Below are 13157 nucleotides of genomic sequence, written 5' to 3'. Positions count from 1 at the left end.
AAATTTCAAAACTGGTAGTCTCCAATATGTTTAAAACTTAGGTATCTGACATATTTGGGGAGCTCTTTATTTTTAATAATTTACAAATACATAAAATTTAGCTTAAAAAATTGTTTTGAATCAAACAATTACAGAATCTGTGATCCGTTTCTGCAAATTTATGGCTTTGCGAAATGAAGATTAAAAACCACTGCACTAGACTCTCCTTTAGAATCTTTCGAGTTCTAAGATGCTAAATTCTTGCAAAATTTTGAAGGGATTGTATCTGTATGATCCAGTTTCTTGATTTAAATATTGCTATATTATATGCAGCGATGCATCTATTGACAGAGTGTAATGGTTGTAGGGCATATGTGGAACATTGCTGGTCACACTGAGGCAACGCATGAACTTGGGATCAAGAGAAAGCTGGAGTGAGTTTGTACTGGTTCTTCAATAAAGAGTTCAGGCTAACAGGTGTGGCATGGGAAAATGGGTCAGGCAGTACTAATAAAGGGATAGATAACAGGGGCTGAAATTTCATTCATGGGTATTGATGTCAGGGAAGAAACCAGCAAGGAAGAAAGTGGCTCATTAAATGGCAATTTTTGTCCAAAGAAGGAAGTCTTCCTCTTCTTGCCAAAGTCATATCATACTCTCAAAGAGTGGACAGACCCAAGTTCAAAATGATAGGTTAGTTAGGAAAAGGTCCTGTTTTTGATGACATGAAGTTGCAGAGACAAAGTAGAACATTTCTGACACTAATAGTTTGTGGATGGACAATTTTATAAGAAACTAATTTTATGCTTAGAAACCATGTTGGCTGGTCTCCTAAAGTCTTGACAGAGATTCTCTAGGCTTAAGAGCATGGCATGCCCTCTGGGGTGTGACAGTCTGGTGTGATGATATGAAAAGAAACTTGAAGAAGAGTAACTTCTCTTCTATTCCCAAGCAGGGAATGAACGAGCCAAGCTCAAGCCATAGGGCTATTTCCAGGGCAACACAGATTCTAACAAAAGCAAGAAAATGAAGAAAGCAAGACATAGGGATTTTAGAGTGCTGGTGGTCTTCAATTCACTCACTGGCTTGTACCTCTCCACCTAATTAAATAATACCCTCAGAAGTCATTTTAGATGCAAAGCAGTTGCATTACATATAATTACATATAAACATATAGAGAGATGTTTATATGTAATATTTATATATGGGTTATAGTTGTGCAATTATTCTTTGATTTCGAAGGGAATACATTCATTTGTTAAATAATCATTTGTTAATTAGCTATTTGTAATCTCCACTATGCTAAGTACTGGTAGATACAGAACTGATTTCCATAATTTACAAAGTTAAAATATGACTGAGAAATACACAATATATAATTTTAAGCAGTAATATCATGCTATATGTTTTGCAGATTGCTTCCATATATGTTGTTATCTTACTTGCTCTACAGCATTTGGGACATTTCCAGCTGAAAGAGACCCAAAGATCCATCCACCAGGTGTGCAGGGGAACAAACATGACAGCCAGAGACACTGTGACTTGCTTAGACAATATCACAGCCAAAATCTTCTGACTAGAGCAACACAGAGACCACATTAAGTCTTTCTGTGAAAATAAACGTGCCAGTGCATCTTTTTCTCTGTAAATATAGATTTAATTTTTAGTCGATTCTAAGTTTGTCAAATAGCTTGAGCCGTTTTTTCAAATATTTGGGGCCTGCCTTGATATAAATCACGCTTATGAAAAACATTTTAATTTACAAAGCTGCATATATATTTTAAGGGAAAATTAAAACATATGTTTATGATTCATTTACAGTTAACTCAGTCTTTTATTTTGCAATAGTCGCGTGATGCTTAGATACTTCACTGTGTCTTCAAAATAGTTTTTCCCGAAAGTAGAAATCATAGTTCGTTAAGATTAAATAAATTTACTTCTGAAAATCATCATGCACGCCTCAAAATTAGTTTTCACAGCACTTCATTAGATTTCAAACTTAATAGAAATTGTTCATTGTTCAAACTTACTCGTCATTTAATTTTTTTCCAACTCCTTATGTGCTATATAAAGTGAGTTTATTTTACATTTTCTCGTAATCCTTTAGAATATGTATATCACAGTTAGTAAAATGGCTTTTGTTGTCAAAAGGGAAAGAAAGAAGAAAAAAATCCCTGTTTTTTTTTTTAAATAATAACAAGACTTTTAAATGAATACCTCTTTTCACCATTCAGACATGAGTGAACTTGGCATTAAACCCGTTCTTAATTCAATCCATCTGTTCAGTGCCCACTACTTTATTTTTAGTGCCACCACTTAAAACCGCCTGAAATATTTCATAGTGAAAATTATCAAAGAACACAACATTCCCAATATAATAAACATATATATGTTCACCAATGAACTATCTTTTCTGATGCAGTAGTGTTTATCTCCTGTCTAAAAGCAAATCTACCTTCCGAAAAGAATTCTAAGAATTTTATGGCAGGGCATTTTAGTCACTAATCATGTGGTCTATCCAGTGCAGCATTTGAGTATAAATCATTAATTTAACGTAGTTTCAGGTATATATACTGGGTTTTAAAAAAATACTGGCAACAAAATAGACGATGGAGGCATACTTTACCATTGTGTAAAATCTTAAGAGGCAATGAAAATAAGCAACCTCCATACGTTTGCTAAAATTCTCTAGACAGAGTTGTCTGCAGTGGCAAGCACTTTGCTGGAGCGCAGGCCTTGCCACTGTCTTCAGATCCACCGGCCTCCTACTAACCACTGGAGTGAAATCCCGCACAAGCCACTACTGAGCCACATGGAGGCAAGTGCGGTCAACTGGGCACAGCAACCAGCAAGCCTGGCTGGTTCTCGCCCAAGCTCTCCCTGCTGGTCTTCCTCTTTCCAAAACAGCCCTGGGAGCTGCTCAAAAAAGACCTGATTGTACTGCTTTGGACTACAGTTTCAGTCTCTGTATACTTCAAAACCAGAGTTTCCTGTTTCAGCAGGAATTCCTGGTATTTATTTTTAAAGCCAAAAATCAGAAGTGTCCCATACTCTAAAACTTTTTATTTTACATGAGCTGTACATCAAAGGTACACGACCAGGTAGTTTTTATTTTATGAGATCCTGCAGTTTTAACTTCTGGGATAATATGCTTTGCGTGGCATTTTTTTCGTAGTCTTTTCATTTCTAATAAGAATCTGAAAACACTAGGGTGGGTAGAGAAAGTAAAAACTTGTGCAGGCAAGTGCATAGTCCTTTACATTTCTAGTTTTAGGCACAATTTCTAAATGTAAATGTTGCTATCATAAGAGGCAGTGTAATCTAGCAGAGAAATGACAAGAGAGTCTGCAGGGTTGCAAGTGACCTCCCTCAGAGAGCATAGAGTTGAATTCCTTTGTGCGCAGGGGCATCCTTGCAAGGTTGAACAATTCCCTGAGTGCCAGCAAATGGCAGAGGTGGAACTCAAGTTCTAAATCCACATCTCTTGTCCCCACTCTGCTACCTAGACTAGGAGTCAGAAAAGTGGTCTTGGTTTTCTACCACCAGTGGGCTTGATTTCTCTACCTGTGAAATGAAGGGGGGCAGTAAACCAGATGATTTTAAGGTCCTTTCTAATACCAGATTTTTCTATGTGTTCTAGAAAGGAAGTGGCATATTTTCAATTTCTAGAAGACAAATTTATTTTGAAACATGAAAAATTCTGGATTTTATCTCCTAATCCTTTTTGAAAGTTGGGTGTAATTATTAAACGAAGTAATGTGTGTGAAGACCTGAAAATGCCTGATACTTAGCAAACGATAGTTCTTCATATTTTCATTTCCTCCAAGGAAGCAGGAATATTTTCACTCCTTTGGCCAAAATGTCCCATACACTATTTCCTTCGGGACTTGGGCTCATCTCACCCTCAATCACACGCCTGACATTTTCTTATTAAGAAAATTAAGTGTGCAAAGCAGAGGCAGGAGAGGCTTACAGAAAGGAAGCAGTGGAGCCATGAAGGGGTTGGGGCGGGGAGACTCTGAGAAGGTGTTCCTAATGGAGAGAAATCTCAGAATAAATAATGAAAAGAAGAAGAAGAAGAAGAAGAAGAAGAAGAAGAAGAAGAAGAAGAAGAAGAAGAAGAAGAAGAAGAAGAAAAAGAAAGAAAGAAGAAAGAAAGAAAGAAAGAAGAAAGAAAGAAAGAAAGAAAGAAAGAAAGAAAGAAAGAAAGAAAGAAAGAAAGAAAGAAAGAAAGAAAAAGAAAATCTTTTAATGGTTCCCTACTCCAAATACCTAAAGAGGTCAAATGAATTTGGGGGGATTTCCCAATATCTTCCAATCACCCAAGGGATAGAAAATGCTAAGTATTCAGTTAGCAGAGCCCAAGGACTCCCGGGGAAGTGTCTGCTCCGACTGGAGGGTTCTCTCTGCCATCAGACCATGCTCCAGGGTTTAGCGCAGCTGATACGCAGCCAGCGTCCCTCCCCATCTTGCCTCCCATGGATCTCTACCACATCTTGCTCCAGGTCGCCCCTTGGGCCTGCCTTTTTAACTCCTGTTTGTCTTCCAGATGCTTGGAAGCAATTGCTGTATGTGTGACCTACATGAATTAATCCAACTAGTTGCTCCAAGCTTTCCAGGAGGTGGAGCCCCAAATGGACTTTTCCTCCAAAGCCCCCATGAGATCAAGGCTACCAACCACATCAGGCAGCAGGACATCCTCAGTCAAAAGAGGACAGGAACAGGAAGGACGGGCAACTTCTAATTTCTAATACCCAGGCATTCCACTGGCTTAGAGAAACAATCTCTGGGGCAAGATCCTATGAGTGGCCAAGCTTCTGAGCCCCAAGGGTACCACCGTTTCTTGCTCAGGAGCAAGAGTCTATACCCTTGTATCCTCCACAAAGGAAGGTCCCTGCAAAAAGAAATTCATTTATACTTGGGGAACAGGTTACTCATGCACAGGATCCAGCCCCAAGGTTAATAATTGTCTCAAGGATCCATGAAATTGTTTCTGTGCTCAGAGGGACAAGGAGAAACGAGGGAACAATTTGGACTACTCTATTTGCTTTCCCTTATGGTAATGCAGAGCCCTTTCTCTTTCAGGACTCCAGGAATAGTCTTCGTCTTGAGACAATTTGGGCTAATGGACTGTGTACTGGCCTTCTGGGAGTTAATCTTGAGTTTACTGCTGACTGGCAGACCAATCTACAGCTTGCTACCCCCTTTGCATTTTCAATTTCCTTACCCGAGAAATGGGGATAACTATATTTGCCTCTCCACCTCACAATGGCCTTTGTGATTAAGTAATTAATGTGCGTAAAGTTCATTGAAACCAGAAAGAACCATATAAATGCTAAGAAGTATTATTATAACAAATCCCAACGGCTTGTCTGGTTAATTTCCTGCTAGGCCAGACAAAAGGAGAATTGAATTGGATTTGCAGGGTGGGTGTGACTGTTTTGAGTCGGCTGTACCATGATTACTCCAGATTGTTTACAGCAACTTTCAAGTGTGATTTTTCCCCCGAAGACAAGAAGGGTTTAAATTAAATGACATTCTTTCATCCTGTGACTATGGGAAAGATCTATTACTATTTTCTAATCCCAAATTTTATTTGACACCAGCCTCCATTTCACAGGCAGTGAGAATTCATTTAGTACCCCCATGCGGAATATGCCTTAATGAAAGCGACCAAAAACCCTCACTTGTTAAGCAAACTTTTCTGTTCCATTTGTTACTGCTATGCGCCCTGCTCTAAGATTGAGAGCAAGCTGAAAAAGACACGGCCCTGCTTTATAGGAGGTCCCAGGCTAGTAGGGAAAGTGGCCCCAAATGCAGACGACAGAATGCAAGGACTGTGGGAGAGTCCCCACCTAGGTCTAAAGGGCCTGCAAGAGTGAACTTCCTAAAATAAAAACCCATTCATGCTATTCCTGCCTAAAACACAGTATTCAAGATGAAACACAAACTTTAATACAGTTTAAATAAACCTTATAATCCAGCTTCAGGGAGCACCCAGCACCATCTTTACCTTCTCTACCTTGCACCCAGCAGTCAGGTGAGCTCCACCATTCGGTTCCAGCTCACCAAATGCATGGAGCTCTCCAGCACTGCCAGGCCTTCGTACATGCTGCTCTTCTGGCAGGAAAAGCATTTCTTCCCATGTGCCCCCTCCAACCCTCCACCCCCACCCCCTACCCTCACTCATCCCAACTCGTCTAGTTTCTGGCTCTCTCCCAATTCTTCAAATTTCAGTTCAGAGACACATCCTGAACCTTTCCTGATGCCTCTGGTCATTCTTATGTGACTATCAAGTTGAATTTCTCCTATCTTAGCAATTACTGACCAGGAGTATAATTGCCTGTCCTCTTGTATTTTGCACTAGATGGTTAGCTCAGAGACAGCAGCGTGTAGCACCGATACAGCATCAGCATGGCAAGTGTACCATAGACATAGGTGGCTGAATGAATGAATGCATGAATGAGTGTATAGTCCAGCAGTCTCGCCCAGAACTGTTAAGCACATAAGCGTAACTACAAGAATATGAAACCCCTTCTGTTGCATTTCTCCAGGATTATTTTTCACCTTGATGAAATTATGGCTAAAGTTAGAATTTACAGCTAAGACCACTGTCTTATACTGTGTCTCCTCAGCAAGAATACACTTTTAACATAATAATGAGTTTCTAGTTTTTAGGCAACACTATTATAGCAAAACTACCGACCCCAAGTGACATTCAAGTCTTAGTTTACTTTTAATTAGAATATTAAATTGAGGGGATCCCTGGGTGGCACAGCGGTTTAGCGCCTGCCTTCGGCCCAGGGCGCGATCCTGGAGTCCTGGGATCCAGTCCCACATCGGGCTCCCTGCATGGAGCCTGCTTCTCCCTCTGCCTGTGTCTCTGCCTCTCTCTCTTTCTCTCTCTCTCTATGCCTATCATAAATAAATAAAGTCTTAAAAAAAGAATATTAAATTGAGTTTCTGTGTGATCCATTTCATTTATAAAGGGTGGAAACAGATTTATTGGCATGTTTGATCACACTATCCAAATTGAGTAAGAAGTGTTTTTCAAAGATTTTAATGTTTGTTGTCAATTTTCATTTTCCCTAAAAATCCATTTTGACATGGATCCAAAACCATTATGTAAAAATGGTATTTTACTGCCCATGATTATGTACATCCTGTTGCTCTACAGCTGTTCTATAGCAGTTTCATCAATCAATCAACAATACTTATTGAGTGCCTGCTAAGCAAGTGCTCAGCACTGAGGTGGAAGTCAAGGGGGGAGAGAGAAATTGTATAATTAGCCTACTTCCTGGCCTCAGGCAGTGTGAAATCTAGTTAAGGAGTTAACTGATGTGTACAAACTAATTTTTGCAAATCAAAATAATTACATGACAGGACCAAATCTTGATCCACAAACTTAAGAAAACATGATGTGTATTTTTTTTTAATTCCTTGCTACTCCAAGGGTGGCTTGAGATCCAACAGCACCACCATCAATGAGAAGCTTGTTAAAAAATGCTGACTCTCAGGCCTGATCTCAGAACTACTAATCAGAATCTGCATTTTTAACAGGGCCTCTGGGTCATCGGTATGCATGTTAAAATTTTTGCAACATTGTTCAGGTAAGACATTTCTCAAAGCGGTCAACAGATGACCTGACTGGATCACCTGAAGACACTGGTTAAAATTGCAATTTTAGCTGAGAGCTACAAAATCATACTTTCTGAGTGTCAAACCCAAGAGGGTGCAGTTACACAAAGCCTCCCCCCCCTCCCGCCCAGGTGAGGCATAAGTCATCTAACATTTGAAAATCTTTGCCACACTACCTAGAAATGAGGTAGGATTTCATAGTTATGGAATTGCAGTTCATTTTCAATAAATAAATGCAAATATATATGTAAACATTGAATAACACATTTATAAATTTTGATGAAGAAGAAAAGAATGCTCTCTATGTGTTGGATTGATGATAATAGTACAAAATACTTAAAATTTCAAAATAATTTAGAATTATATTCCAAAGTAGTTCAACTATACTCAACAAATATTCATTTACCACCTGCTATGGGTGAAGTGCTGTATTATTGCTACAAAGATCCATTAACTAAATGTACATTTACCACTTTTCTATTATGTGTCAGGGGCTGCACTAGAAAAATAGAACTATAATAGGATATGGACTCATTCTTTAGAAAAGCTGGTAAAAGGATGGGAGTTTTCTTAGAGTTTTGCTCATAAGTATCTTACATCAAAAGAAGGAAGACCAGCAGAAGGAGGCTGGTTTGTGTGAATCTCCTTAAGAATATAGTTTATGAATATCTTACCTTAGTAGAGAAATAAATATCATATTGGGTATATTTTTATATTCCAAATGTATTACTTGGAGCATATTCATCAGATGTGATTCTATACTTATCATTGAGACCAGACCACAAATAAATATGCTGACTTTTATTATTATTAATCTTTGCCCTATAAGTGTATCAAGCAGAATTGGCTAAGTTATCTGCAGTAACAAACAATCTGAAAATCTCAGTGGTTTAAAAACAACAGTTTCTTTTTGTTCATGCTCTATGTTCATTGTATTTGACAAAAGAGCCCTTTGTGGTGGTCAGTCAGGGATTGGGACTGATGAAGGCTTCATTTGATCCTGGCTCCCATGATTGGAGAGTCAGGGGAAAGGGAACACAACAGACAAATGTGGCGGCTTGGGAAGTTTCTGGAAGTGACACATGTCACTGCTGCTCACATTTCCTTGGCCAAAAAACAAGTCACATGGCTGCCCAAGCTTAACAGAATGGGAAGGTATAATCCTTTTGCATGAAGAGGCACCAAATATATATATATAGTCTATCATAGTTAGCAGGCAAAACAGTCAATTAAATAATCATTAAGCCAACGGGTTTGATTATTGTTCTAGTGTAATAGTTCTAGTGTAATAGTGAGGGCTATGGTTCAGTGAGAAGCAGAGTTAGGGGACAAAAAAAGAGCAGACTAAGTACCCAGACAAGGAGTAGAGCTGCTGTAATACACGTCTTATTGGTTCAGCAATTGCCCTGACACTTGATGTAGTCCCTCTGACTTTCTTCTTCAAATAACTAATGAATTAGACCCAACTGTATTCAATCATTATCCAGAGGAGTCATTAGCTTTCTTTATGGCCACCATTTCTTTCTCAAAGGGAAATGCCTTAGTATCAAGAGCATCTGGTTTGGCTGCAGAGGTGAGAGATACCCACTAGCTGTGGTGTTCGTTTTCTTCTCTTTGCCCATCACAGCCACCCTCTTCTCTTTATTGAAGTGCCTGGTATTAGGGATTCTTTATTTCACTAGTTTATGCTGGTTAGGGAGGAGTGGGATAGTCCATTTCTCACAGCTCGAATTCCTTCACCAAATAAAGAGAAGTTTTCTATGTATCATAAACAAAAATTACAATGCATTTGCTAAGAACCTGTTTGACATGTAAAGATAATGCTGAAAAAATTGTGTAAAATAGATTTCTTTCTCTCAAGTAGCCCACAGTCTCCTGTTATATAAGGATATGCAAAGGTAGAAAATTATCATTTTTCAGAGTAGAGTGTCTGAGTATTGAAGAAGTGGAAGCCAAGTAAAAAATGTTAAAATGAGACAAAATTGTCTGAGGACTCCAATGTCTGGCATATAATGGACCGACGCTGCCCACTAGTTAAAGAAAGCCAGTCTGGTGGTGGTATACATTCAACAGTGTGGAAGGACCTAAGTCACATGGATCAAGAAGGAGGATTCTGTAGTGGGTGGACAGGAGGGGCTGACAGAAAAAGAATTTAAAAGACCTGTTGACCTATGGGAGGTAGAGGTGATCAGAAGAGGGGTCAAGGACCCCTGAGCACCAATTTCGTTCACTCCCTCTAGGAAGTCTCTATCTCTATGAGAGTTTTCCATTGACAGACAATAGATAGCAAGATTCAGAAAGTCCACCTGAACTGAAACCACCGTCTAAATGGGACGTTAGAGCTTTTCCCTTAGGGTTTTGTTTTAATGAGCAGAAGCGTAACCATAACCAGGTTACAAGCACCGGTCATTGCCCCTGTGAGTGAGTTGCAGCCAGGTAGTGAGCTTTCAGGCCCCCTACCTGGCCTCCCGTGTCTCTGGGATTCTCCCTTGGATATCCTTGACCAGACAAAAGATGTCTTCCCTCAAAACCACGCCAGGTGCTCCTTATTTTATTGCCAATGAAAAATCTCCTTCTTGTGTACAGGACATTATTCTCTTTCATTCTGTTACTGTGAAACAGGGGAATGAATGTCCATATTTCTACAGCCAGATGAAGATTTTTAGTTCTGAGATCCTGTACCTAAGAGAAGAGACTGTTTGACTTATTTGGGTTCATGAGATCTTCCAAGACCATGAGGGCCCAATAATGCAGCAATATGTGCCCATTTGGCTCTTACAGGTCGGTGAAAGGCCATGGAAAATGTGAAGGGAACCTTCAGAAGTCATAAGAGGATATCCATAGTCTCTTCTCCAAAAGCCTCTGACTCAAGTAATATTCCTAAAGCTCCTCCTGTTGATAGGCCATATGTGTCACTAAAAAGGGAGAGATGGAGCATAACAATGGCAGAGCAAATAATGCAAGGAGAATGGGGGAAAGGAGAAGATAAGGCAGGAAAGGAAAAATCGAGATGATAAAAAGGCATATTACATAAATAGGAAGTGAGTTGATCTATTGAGAATGAAGAATGTGGCAGTAGGATTAAGACATTAGCAAAATGGCCCTTTGGATATCTAAGGGTGATGGGGAGGCCTTTGGTCGGGAGTCCGTGACCCTCATGCAGCGCTGAGGACCAGCTGGCAGCCAGAGTGGGGACCTGTCACAGATTCACTCACCTCCTTCCTATGGTCCTGGTGGAACAGACAGTCCCAGGTACGGAATCAGCATGGGACAAATGAGGTGCAGGGTAAATAGTACTTTTCAGAAATGTACATATTGCCGCTTCCCACTTCACCCAGACTCCACTGAATATATTGTGGAGCAACTACGTGAGCGTCTTGTGATGTCAAATAGTGAGTCTGATGGGTTTTGACAGGATTGGTTGCTAAGGCTGTATGCTCTTGGCTGTGATGGACACCATCCAGACTAACAATTTGTATTTTACTTTTAAGGGTCCCCCCCCTTTAGCTGCCCCCATCCAGGGACAGCATAAAGAGATTAAGGTGGGGAGGGGAAATAATTTATGGGAATCTTATATGCTATTTTAAGGAAGGTAAAAGCTGACATCATGTTGTTCCTCTTTTACTGTTGGTTTAAATAGGGTCTCTGTCACTTTACAGTCCTGCTAGGGGTCCTCAACATTTCTTAGGTATATAAGTCCCATGAGAAGGAAGGGACTGAGAGGGAGACACAGACTATCATAAAACTATTCTGTAAACCCAAAGGCAGGGACGATTACCACATTTTTTTTCATCTTCAATTCTAGAATCTGTATATCTTTCAAAAGAAAATGAATTCCACAATTTATGATGCATTTATGACTCATTTCACCTAATTTTTCAAAGCCACATTTTTCAGATAATACCCAGATATCAGACAGACTATAGGCCTCTTTGTTAAGCCTCTTTAAGAGGTAATTCTTTGAATGCAAAGAAACCAGACTTTACCTAAACTGACTAGAATTTGTTCCTGAGTTTGATTCAACTCTTGAGGATCTCAGAGCTTGTAGGATTTCAAACATGAAACAACCTGCTTTCCTATCTAATTATCAAGTTAAGCTTTTACTGATGAGGTATATTTTATTTATCAGACACTTATGTCATCAAAGGTTTTAACCAACTCTATATTGGGCAAGACCTGGCTACCTTCCAATTTATAATGTGCCATCTGATCACTCCAGAGCCACAGGGCCAACAATTATCCAAGTCATCTCTACTGACACAATAAAAACCGATTAGCCATCTAAAACAAATGGATTTACAATTAGATCATTAAGAAGATGGCCACCCTTCTCACCCCTTCCCTCCATCTCTGTCAGAAAGAAGGCCACACGAGTGTGCTTACTTCCCATTGTTTCTCCCTTGGCCCCTGAGGTATTTGAGTGAAAAACCTATAAACTTTTCCCAGTGCTTTTTATCTTCTTCCATCCTCCTCCTTCCTGCTGTAGGTCATTTAAATAAATGTTTGCTGCTTGAATCCATTTGTCCTGGTGGCAGTGATTAATGCACCTGTTTGGTTTAATTTTATATGCATTTTATATCACCCATTGTGCATTTTCACATTTATTAAATAAGTGCTCCATCTTCTCACACGTAGTCAGTAGGCATTTTAGGTATATAATGGATATGTGCATGTATATCTGATTTTAAAAACTATTTTCTTTTCCTTTGAAAATATAAGTACCTATAGTTCTAACCACCTGCAGTTATGTTGGTTTTCTAATGCACATGAGACAATGCAAAATGAAGACAAAGCTTTGAGTTTAATAATTCATTAATTTAAAACAAAATGGCTTTAAATTTTAATTGTAATTCTTCATTGACAATGCATTAGATAGATTTCCTAATAACTCGTTCAGAAGCAAATATCTACACTTTTCTTGACAAACACTTTAGGGTTGGGAGACTTTATAATACAAATTGGTAAGCAGGATTTTTAACTGAGTTTTATAAATTAAGTTTCATTAATGAGGAAAGTCCCATTTTGATTTTAGGCAAAGATTGTTCTATCTTTCCACCTGCAAAGATTATTTAGTGCCAAGACTTTCAGTTCAAATCCTGGGCCAGCCAATCAAAATTCTTAAGAGGATCCTTATGTCTTTGATTCATGTCAAATAAATAAATCTGCAGTGAAGAGGTATCATTTCAATGTCGCCTGTCAATTCCAGTTCTTTCACCAGAAATACAAGGACTGTCTCTAGACCTCATAGATTAAATGACTAATCTCAAAACTTTTTTGTCTTTAATATATTAAAGACAATATTTTCTCTTCAATAACTGCTCTTCCAATTTGAATATGGTTTCACTAAGGAGCACTATAAGCCAAAGAGTGTTGCCCAGGAATAATTATGGCCACACAGAGACACACACTTAAATACACACAATACTGAAAGGCTACAGTTAGACAAAGGAAATTGATTGAAAGATTGTGACCATCTAGACCAATGGTTTCAACCACGATCTTTAAAAATACCCAAATTACTTAAGGATTCTGCGAATTCA

The 13157-nt window shown here is 39.0% G+C and overlaps 2 long non-coding RNA genes across 3 annotated transcripts in view; one reads left to right on the top strand and one right to left on the bottom strand.

Moving 5' to 3' along the window:
* Window positions 1-1602, top strand: part of LOC102153745 — a 48090-nt gene extending 46488 nt beyond the window's left edge. The window contains exon 6 of the long non-coding RNA XR_005365129.1: window positions 1394-1602. This is a non-coding gene — a long non-coding RNA (uncharacterized LOC102153745). The remainder of the gene's footprint in view (window positions 1-1393) is intronic.
* The window catches only part of LOC111097578, a 107124-nt gene that overhangs the window by 30283 nt on the left and 63684 nt on the right, over window positions 1-13157 (bottom strand). The window lies entirely within an intron of this gene.

The sequence above is a fragment of the Canis lupus genome, chromosome 10, assembly GCF_011100685.1.
Source record: "Canis lupus familiaris isolate Mischka breed German Shepherd chromosome 10, alternate assembly UU_Cfam_GSD_1.0, whole genome shotgun sequence".
Lineage (NCBI taxonomy): Eukaryota > Metazoa > Chordata > Mammalia > Carnivora > Canidae > Canis > Canis lupus.
Note: the sequence above shows the minus strand (reverse complement) of the source record. Positions and strands in the feature narration are given on the sequence as shown.